Below are 10,727 nucleotides of genomic sequence, written 5' to 3'. Positions count from 1 at the left end.
TTTGTATCAGCATATAAACGACAGCGTCCAAATCGCACAAAAATGGAAATACATGCGACTGTTTCAACAGAAGGACTATTACATCAAACAGAAATAAGGAAGAAAATTTTAAACATAGGGAGGCAGATACGACTCCTGAATCTGATCATGGTGCTTTTCAGTCACTTTCCAAATGCCCACAGCTTGCTGCAAAGCATCCTTAGATAGTTTATCCGCGACTTCATTCCGATCCCTGTATATGTGCTCAATTGAAAAAACATTAAAAGACTGTTTAAGAGTCATAATTTCTTCAAGGAGTGGCCTCAGCATATAATTTAGACATCTACTGTTACCATTTACCCATTTAACAACATTTAAAGAGTCCCCAAAGATCTGAATTGCGAAGATGTGTCTGTGAATAAGCCAACAGAGGAGCAGCTTAAGGGCTGACAGTTCAGCAAGATTATTTGAACCGGTTCCAATGCCCACTGAAGCCATTAAAGAGTGAGATTCATTTAAATGAATGATTATGCCTGCCCCTGCTGAGTTGTGTTGAGAAGCCCCATCAAAGTAAGCCCACGGAATGCCTGGTCTAATTTGTTCTTCCCTGCTCTGAGACTTTTTTCTTGATTCCTCTAGCTCAGGAATACTTAAGAAAATGGCTGAACTTTGAATGGCTATAGCTTCAGCTGGGAAAGAATTGTCCTGGAATATGCTTCTATTCCTGGCGATCCATACTCCCCAGGAAATGATGGGAGGAAGATTCCTCATGTTCCCCTCCGAGTTCTGATTCCAGCATTGTTCCCATGCTGCCATAATGGAGCCCCCCTCCCATCTTATCTGCTTCTTCAATAAAACCTGTACCTCCTCCCATACCTTTTTAGTGAAAGGGCAACTCAAGAACAGGTGGAAGATGGTCTCAGAGTCATTTTTGCAAAGTGGACATCTACCAGGCCCTTGTTTAAATCTAGCTTGGAGGATGTCCCATGTTGGGATCTTCTTTTTCAGCACGCACCAGAAAAACAACCTGGATTTTTTTGGACATTTAAGCTTCCATAGAGATTTTGCCCACCAAGCAGGTTCTTCCCATCCCTTCTTCGTCATTAAGAAATTATATCCTGCTTTCGGGGAGTAAGAGGCTGAATCAGCATGGGCCCAGACCAGCTGATCAGGTCTATCTTTAAGCCTTACGTTTGATCTTGACAGTTCCTGAATGAAAGTCTGCCACTCATCCCACCATAAGGGACTGAGGTCAAGGTCTTCTCCTGACTTCCAAGCTTGCCCCCATATAGAGGAGTGACCTATTTTCTCTATCTGATGAAGATGAAAAATGCCTTTGGAATCTAGATGTCTAATGAGACCAGGAGATAAGGCGAAACGATCATTACAACCCACCCAAGGGTCCCTGCCTATTCTCACATTTTCACCACTCCCCACCTGCCATGACAGCCCCTGTTCTATGACTTTAAAAGCTTCAGATGTAGCTTTCCAGATCACTGAAAAATTCCTACCTTTCTTGTTTGGGTTACGAATCCAATCTTCCAGAGGCATTGGATCTATATACTTGCGCTTCACTACTCTTGTCCAAAGATTCTCAGAGGATATAAGTCTCCAACCAGATATAGCTGCCAAGGAGTTACTGAAATCATAAAGATTCTTTATACCCCAGCCACCCCAGTCTTTTGGCCTAGCAATCTTATCCCAGGCTACCCAAGGTAGAACAGAGTCCTCCTTTGCCCCTGACCAAAGAAACCTAATATTGATAGATATCTTGAGTAACATTATATATATATATATATATATATATATATATATATATATATATATATCATTTTAAAATTTTAGTGGTGTTATATATAGAGATAAATAGGATTCTCATAAATAATTATTGATTAATTGAGAAGAGTTTTGATTAGTGTAGTTTAACTAATAGATAAAATGTCTATTTTTCAGGATATTTTTGCTGGTAGAGAATTTAAAAACTTGAGTTTGTATTGTTTACTCTGTAGAACTTGGGTGACACGTGTTGAATGTGTTTATCATTCAAAAATGTATTTTAAACAACAAAAAATCACAATCTTGCTTGAAATTGTATAGTTGGATTGTAGTGAAAAATGTTATTTCGTGTATAATTAGACTATGTCATTTCTTTCACTGGAATTTAAAATAATTTAAATACATGTGCATTAATGTGTTCAACTTAAATAGTTCATTTTTTTTTACTAAACTTTTATTTCAGTTTGGAATTCATAGACACATTTTCTTTCTAGGTGAGAATGGTAGTATATTTAAATACATGTGCATTAATGTGTTCAACTTAAATAGTTCATTTTTTTTACTAAACTTTAATGTGTTCAACTTAAATAGTTCATTTTTTATACTAAACTTTAATTTTAGTTTCAAATTCATAGACACATTTTCTTTCTAGGTGAGAATGGTAGTATTGCTTAGTTTCATATCAAATCACTATAACTAGGACAAGGCCATGGTTCTTCGAGTGCTTTGAATATATATGTAATTTTTCTATCTTAACAATTTTTAAAGCAATGTTGTGTGAACATTTTTTATTTTTTCTTATTAATTTTTTAAAACAATGCTTTATGAATATTTGCACGCTATCTATCCTTTGGAGTACACTCTTTGATGTTTTTAAGGGGTAGTATGTTGCATATTACAGTGATTAAGCTTATCTTCAACATTATTAATAGTCATGCCGAACTCTAAAACCCTAGGTAGAAGATAGGTAGTTTTGACATAAAAAATCATAAACCTTATTAAGAATATAAGAAAAGTATTAAAAAATCATAAACCCCATATAGAAGAAGATAGTTTGTAAAAATGTAGCAAGAAAGGCTCAATTTGACTTTAGCCTTAGTTAAATTTTGTAAATCAAATTTCCATATTAGCAGGACAACTTAGAGGTAGTTAACTAGTGTGGCATGACTCTTATTATTCAGTTAGCTCAGTAAATTCAATTTAGGGGCTTGGAGTTTAGTTATGCATTTGTTGATTGCTAAACTTTAGCAATCTAGCTAAGTTATTTTCAGTTGTATTCATTTAACTGACCTCTACCTATCGATATAGTCAGTTGAAAGTCTGTTATAGACATATTTGGGCACTGCAACCCCAATCTTATGTGTCGATAAACCAAGGGCTCTTTAACCCCTAAAAGTGTTATTTTATACCCTAAAGGATCATGGTCAACTGATTACATCATTCCCCAGAAGTTCCACTTGAAAAACCACTCAGAACTGGCCAAAACAGGACCATACTGAATGCTCCACTGTTAGGGTGCGATGCATACTGACTGCTACACTAGCCAGGTGCGATGCATACTGAAGAAGCCTTCTGTGGGGTGTGATGAGCGAGAATGGACAAATGTCTGAGACCGTTTGCTAGGTGGATGCTTATGGAATCTTCTAGAAACTTCCTCTATAACACTTGCCTCTCTGAATTCGCCCAAGAATGAGTAAGAGATCCAAGAAATCTCCAAGTGGAACCAACATGGCCATCCTCTTAATCCTATTTGGTGTTTTATTGCATCACTACAAATGTCATCACCATACTTTTGCTCTGCGAAAACGTGCTTTTTTTACTCCATACAAATGGATTTCTCGTATAGTGTAAGCTTCGCACGCTCTTCAATTTCAAATTTGGAAATATAACACCCATTATTATTGTAGAATTTTATTTCTGTGGTTGTGACGGTAACACTTTCAAGCCAGCCTACGACCACAAATTTGAAGATTGATTCTCTTCATTGCATGTTGATTCTCTTTATTCTCTTTATTTGCATGTTGATTTGTTACTAATTTTGGTTATAATAACCAATAATGAAACAAAGGACACGAAGAATTTAGAAAAGAAGCTTGCTAAGGGGGGAATTATATTATAAAAACAATTTTATGTGTGTTTGTATTATAGAAATGGTCACTATATATAATGACAAAGGACCATAACAAATATGCCAAAAACAAATTTTTAGTTTAAACAATTTCCTCAATTTCCTTCACAATATCTCCAAAATTCTCTTCAACAATCTTCATACCTAACATCACTCATTTCCCCTAATCTCTTACTGTTTCATAAACTTCTATGATTGGTCTACTTCATTACATTTTCATCACATAATTTAGATTATAATTATAATTCACAAGTAAGAGATATTCCTTTAATCTATTCAAATGTAAAAAAGACCTTAAAATATGAAATGAATATTTTCATTTATAAAATTGGAGTTCTTTTGATTAAGGGGTTCAATGGTGTTGTACCATTCAAATATTTTACATAAATGGAGACAAGTGAGTGTAAGAGAAATAAAACATGAAGAAAATGTTTTATTTCAAGTATTGGAGCAGTGAAATGTAGAAGAAGAAAACCAACTAGGCACAATGGTTGGATATCAACAAAATATTGTTGCCCATTGTCATCAACGAAAACATAGTGGAATTATATTAATTTTCATCCAACTTTTCATTTTCATAGGCAATGTTTTCAATCATATCATTGTCTAGGTTGGATGATATATAAACCCTTATTTTGATGTTTTGGGTTCAATATGTCTTGAAACACAAGTATACAAATCTTGAACAACTTTGTAAAAGGAGAAATGTTAGTTGAACTCTTAAATGTGATTTGCACCAACCATGTTACGTTTATTGTCCTTAATACAACTTAATTTTGTATATGTACTTTCTTTAAATGATATCAAAATTTCACTTCTAAAATGTTACATGAGAATATAGAACTTCAACTCCAATATGGAGAATGGGTTCCTTTACATAATGACTTTCCATTGAGAGAGCATTGAATTACTCACCCTATCAGGAAACATACCCCTAAACATAATGACATTCCTAATGTAAAGAGATTTTGAATTGAAAAATAAATGCAAGCCATGGAATTCAATCTACCCAAAAGTATCCATTACTATTTATCGTAATGGGTGAAATTAGTGAATGCGACATATTTGTTCTAACCCAATGTTTTCAATAAGAAATAAAATGCTATAAATAAATAATTTAAACAAATTTATGTGTCCATACAATAAATGTTTCATATATAACAAATTATTTTGTTCTTTGACAACGAAACTAGTGGGTCAATAACTTTCCTTAAAAGAACACATAGACGACACATTCCATTACTCCTTCACCAAGTCAACTATCACAAACTGTGTGTCTTGGGAATTTAGATCATAAACCATAGTAGCCCTATTTTTGTGTCGATGTTTCAAATCTATAACAAGACTCGTTGTCAGGACGAATCCACAGAGAAGATAAAAGGTAGAAGGGATTTTTCCTGACGATGAGTCTTGCTATAGACTTGAGACGTCGACACAAAAATATGGCTATTGTGGTTTATGATCCGAATTCGCAAGATACACAAAATTCTCACCACAAAACTCTTCAATCACTTATCCTATAATACTAAACACCACATTTGCTTCGATGAAACCAAAATCCTTGCCTCAACATCACATTAATCTTTTTGCATTATTAGCAAAGCTTAACAATTTTAGTCATGAAGGCAACTATAAACTCAACAATTCATCAAAACAATCAATATTTCAAAATTGTCACACAGTGCAATTGCAAAAAATATTTCTCAATGAATCTCATCTTGAACTACGTCTATCTCCTTCCCAAGGATAATTTTAGGGGCGAATGTTCGCCCTTTGGCGAAGTTAAGGGGTTTTAAATTTTTAGTGGGCTAATATTTTGTATCATAGTACATTTTTACAAATCACCTCAAATAGCCCACCTTATTTTAAGGGAGAGGATAAAAAAGGTAAATTTAGCCCTTGAAATTAGGACTTACAACTTTCCATTCGCCCATTTTCAAGAATAGGTTTTATTTAAGTGAATCCATTCGCCCATTTTCAAGAATAGGTTTTATTTAAGTGAATCCTATGGGCCAAATACCATATTTATAAAAGAGGTATGGTAAATTAATAAAAATATAAATAAATGAGAGGTATGGTAAATAAATAAAACATTTTTTATATTTACTCCATAAGTCACCTTATATACATGTAAGGGTGTAAACAAATAAAACTATAAGTAAAGTGGAGGTATGGTAAATAAATAAAACGTCTTTTTATACTTACTCAAAAGGTATGGTAAATAAATAAAAATATAAATAAACTAGACGTATCGTAAATAAATAAAACCTCTTTTTATATTTAGTCCATAACCCTCGTTCTATTTATGAAGGCTTAAGAAAGATGTTTTATTTAAGTGAATCCTATGGGCCAAATACCATATTTGTAAAAGAGGTATGGTAAATTAATAAAAATATAAATAAATGAGAGGTATGGTAAACAAATAAAACATTTTTTTATATTTACTCCATAAGTCACCTTATATTTACGAACACTCAAAAAATGGGTTATATTTAGGTGAAACCTCTCGCCAAAATACTATTGGACAAATACCATGGACTAGATTGTTATTAACACCATGCAAAAAACCATTATTAACCCTAATATTAGAATTAATAAAAATAAAAATGGCACATGGTATTGACCCATGGTATTCACCAAAATGGCACATGGTATTGACCCATGGTATTCACCTGGAATGTAGCCTATTTAAATGGGGGAATTAAACCAGCATGTAGCCTATGCTAAGATTCACTAGGACTTTACAAAGTTTTATTATTTAGTGAAAGACACGCCAAGATCTTACAAGATTTTATAATTGAGTAAAATATTCGCCATGCCTAGTGAGAGATTCGCCAAAAAATTATATATACATATTATATTATTGATAAAATCGCCTTTCATTTTTCCTATATACCATGGAGATTCGCCCATTTATTATATTTATAAATTTAGGGGGGGTTCTTAAAATTTTCCCTGCTCCTTCCACTACATGTTCTTCTTGTATTGGCATATCTTTTGGGGGTACATGTTCTTCTTGTATTGGCATATCTTTTGGGGGTACATGTTCCTCATTTGTTGTTTCCTTTTCCTTTGGCTTTATGTTCTTTTTATGTTTGTCTCTCTTTTTAATGTACATGTTTCTTAGTGGTTACCCCCATTCTCTTCTATAGATCTTTGTTCTTCATGAACTAATTCTCCATAGATATCTATTCTTCATGAACTAATTCTTTTCTATTTAATTAGAAATGTCCCACTTTTAACACTAATGGAGGAAAATCTTGAGTTGGAGATTGATATGAAATCTACTTTGTCACATCTCTACCTACTAATACTATGTAGTGATTTGCTTATATTAAGCACTAAATATGCCAACATTTAACATTGTGTCATGTTCCAAAAAAGGTTAAAAATTTATATGGCATGGGACAAGAGGCCCTCATACCGCATACTTTACCTAGCAAACATTTGAAAGTTCAAATACAATATTAAACATTGCCCTTGGGTTTTCGCCTAATTTTAAGACAATCCAAAGTCTAATTTAAAAAAATACAAACAAAAAAAATTGGAACTTTCACAGTCCAAAAAACCACCCATACCCTATATGAAATGATTTGAGAAAAATGTAATAAGTTCAAACTTGGAGAGAATAAAAAATGTATAGTATATACACTTTTATAAATTTTAACAATCAAATCACAACACATAAACAAGCTCTTTATCCTACAAATAAAAAAATCCCATATACTAATTCAATTTCTAATATATACTAATTCAATTTCTAATTTAACTAGAACGTTAAAGTTAAATTATTTTTTTAATAATATCACTTAATACCACATAATACAATACCCGTTATAATAAACAAATATATTTATTAATAATATTTTTATATTTAAAATTATTTCCGGAACACACGTGGTGAGCTCAGGTCTTGGGAACAATTAGGTTCCACACGTATAATGCAAGGTCTTTATCATTATTATAGCAATGAACAACTATACTAAACGGAGTTGTCTATAATGCGATTTTTTGGAGATTCCGGTGAAGAATTTGGTGGAAAAAATTGAGGTTAAATTTTGATTTGTATTATTTAAAATGGTTTTTTAACTGCATATTTGGATTCAGCACACTGAAAACCCCTGGGATGCTTCGATTATGCAAAAACTAGCTATCAAACTTGCGATTCCAATAAATTGTTGCCAAATTTTGACCGAAAAACCCACCGAAAAAGCTTCCAAAAAATCCCATTATAGACAACTGCATAGTAAACCAGACATTCATAATTAGGCCGATAGGCCTTTCTTTGAAAGGGACTTTTCGTCGTCCTTTTCCTTCTGACACTGACATCTGGCGAACGACTAGACGCTGACACCGGGCGAATTTCGTTTTCGTTTTTGTTCACGAAACGAATACCTAATTACCTGCATATCCTGCTTTCTCTGAGGTTCGTTGCGCGGGGCTCATATTACTCCCTTACATTTAGTGCTGCGCGAACCTGCGGACAGTCTGAGAGGTTGAATGTTTCCGTTCCTCCATTCTCGGGAAACATATCCATCCAGAGAGTTTACAGTATCAACGGCTGGGATGCCTATGCTTGGGCATTCAGGGCTCCTTCTGATTTAGTCGATGTCATTCTTCACAACCCTGGCGTCGAAGAAGATCCGGCTTGTGGACCTGTCCTGGACGCAGTGGCCATCAAGGAGATGGTTCCCCCGAAGTTCACAGGATGTAATCTAGCTTGGCTTCTTGATTTCTTGCATTGGTGGTTTCTTGATTTAGTGCTTTCTTGGTTTCTTGATTTTTATTTTGGAGATGGTTCCAACTTCCCCCTAAGTTCACAGGATGTAATCTAGCCTGGCTTCTTGATTTCTTGCTTTGCTGGTTTCTTGATTTAGTGCTTTCTTGGTTTTTATTTTGGAGATGGTTCCCCCGAAGTTCACACACGCTCGGCTTCTTGATTTCTCGATTTGCTGGTTTCTTGATTTAGTGTTTTCTCGTTGTTTTTTTTTTTTTTTTTTTTTTTTTTTTAATTTTATTTTGATTTTGTGCAGGGAATCTCATTAAGAATGGAGATTTCGAAGAGGGACCTTACATGTTCCCAAGTTCGAACTCTGGCGTGCTCCTCCCTCCCAATGTTAATGATGCCGTCTCTCCTCTGCCGGGATGGATCATGGATTCTCTTAAAGCCGTCAAATACATTGATGCCGAGCATTATGCTGTCCCGCAGGGCAGGAGAGCCGTAGAACTCGTCGGTGGTAAGGAAAGCGCCATGTCTCAGATCGTCAGAACGATTCCGGGCAAACTCTACCGTCTGAGCTTCGCGGTCGGAGATGCCAGGAACACCTGTAAGGGGATTATGACTGTGGAGGCCTTTGCTGGAAAGGAGACGGTCAAAGTTCCCTTCGAATCGAAGGGAGCAGGAACCTTCAAGATGCAACGCTCGCATTCACGGCAATCTCTCCCAGGACCCGTGTTCTGTTCTTCAGCGAATTTTATACCACGAGAAGTGATGACGTCAGTACTTTGTGTGGTCCAGTGATAGATGAAGTGAAACTCTTTCTTCTTCGTTGAGCTTTCTATATGTACCTGCAAATTTGGTTTTACTTATGCGTACTGTATGTATGCATCTGATTAGGATTAGTATTTCTGGTATTTTGCCCAAATGAAACTAGAAGTTATCATAGGGATATATGTATTTTGAGAACAGAGTCTGTTACCTCTTCACTGATAACTTGCGCTACCCACAGCGATTACTTGTGACGAGGGTATCGCAGCTCGTGGAGGAGGAATGGAGAAGGAGAAGCCAAAATCAAAGGTATCCCCTGCCATTACAGGCGATCATGCTTCTGCTGCTCATTCATCGCCTTCTTCTGCGCTGACAGACGGTGAATTTCTTCTGCACTTACTTCGAAAAGGCAATAATCAAGCAAACAATGGAGGCGGAGAAGGAGATTCTACCGATAAAAGGAGGAAACAAGAAGCCATCGCCGGTTCTTCTATCATCAGCCGATGAAGAGCCATGGCAGCTAAAGGATCCAGCAGTTGCAGCATTAGGCCCTAGCCATCGTTTCCGCGGGGAAGAAGTCATAGCACAGGGGTACCATCATCATCTTCAAAGTCCAACTCCACTTCCACATCCACATCCACATGGTTGGCTGCACTTACATTCATCACCAGCGACTGCTGTGGATTACCGCCATGTTAATCACGACGATGCCAATGTTAATTTTGTTAGCGAGACAGATGCTCCATCGCCTTGGGCCCGTCATCCATTGCCATCGCCATTGCCGTGTTCCTTTGATCCATCGCTGCTGCACAGGCCACAACCCCAACGCCAACCCCAACCCCAACCCCAACCTCAACCCCAGTCAGCGAGTCCTTATCATCCAGTCTTTCCTGCGGGCGGTTTTCAGATTCAAAAGCCCTATGATAAATCCTTTCCTGATCCTTGTTCGTTTGTTAGCCCTGGTGGCGGTGATGGTGGAGGGGCATCTTCCGGTTCCCCTTTCAATGAGAATGACCATTTGGGTATCTCCCGGGTGCTCGAGGCTCCTTGGATGACACTGAGTTCGCTGAGGCCGCCACTGGGGGCAGGAGGTGAGAGCGGAGGACAACCACCAACTTGGTCTCATGATCCTCAGCCCCAGCCCCAATCGCAGCCTCGGCTAGTGTTCAGTGGCAGTAAGGGGGTAGCGAATCATCATCATCATCGGCCCACATTCAATGGTGATGTTTTGCACCAGCAGAAACATTGGTCGCAGTCGTATGGGAACGGGGCTGACCTTTTCCAACACCTGCAAGGGCTTTCTGAAGAAAACGGTTTTTTGCTGGGCAGTTTTGGTGCACATCATAAGCTTAATAG

The 10,727-nt window shown here is 36.6% G+C and overlaps 1 pseudogene across 1 annotated transcript; it reads left to right on the top strand.

Annotated features, from left to right (window-relative positions):
• Positions 1 to 4,270: 4,270 nt before the first annotated feature.
• On the top strand, positions 4,271 to 9,803 carry LOC149183843 (protein DUF642 L-GALACTONO-1,4-LACTONE-RESPONSIVE GENE 2 pseudogene; annotated as a pseudogene). The gene is made up of 3 exons (XR_016256793.1): positions 4,271 to 4,280; positions 8,228 to 8,593; positions 8,917 to 9,803. The product of XR_016256793.1 is annotated as a protein DUF642 L-GALACTONO-1,4-LACTONE-RESPONSIVE GENE 2 pseudogene (transcript).
• Positions 9,804 to 10,727: the final 924 nt, after the last annotated feature.

This window comes from Pinus tabuliformis, chromosome 3_2 (genome assembly GCF_031772625.1).
Source record: "Pinus tabuliformis cultivar Carrire ecotype Pingquan chromosome 3_2, CPIR1, whole genome shotgun sequence".
NCBI lineage: Eukaryota > Viridiplantae > Streptophyta > Pinopsida > Pinales > Pinaceae > Pinus > Pinus tabuliformis.
Note: the sequence above shows the minus strand (reverse complement) of the source record. Positions and strands in the feature narration are given on the sequence as shown.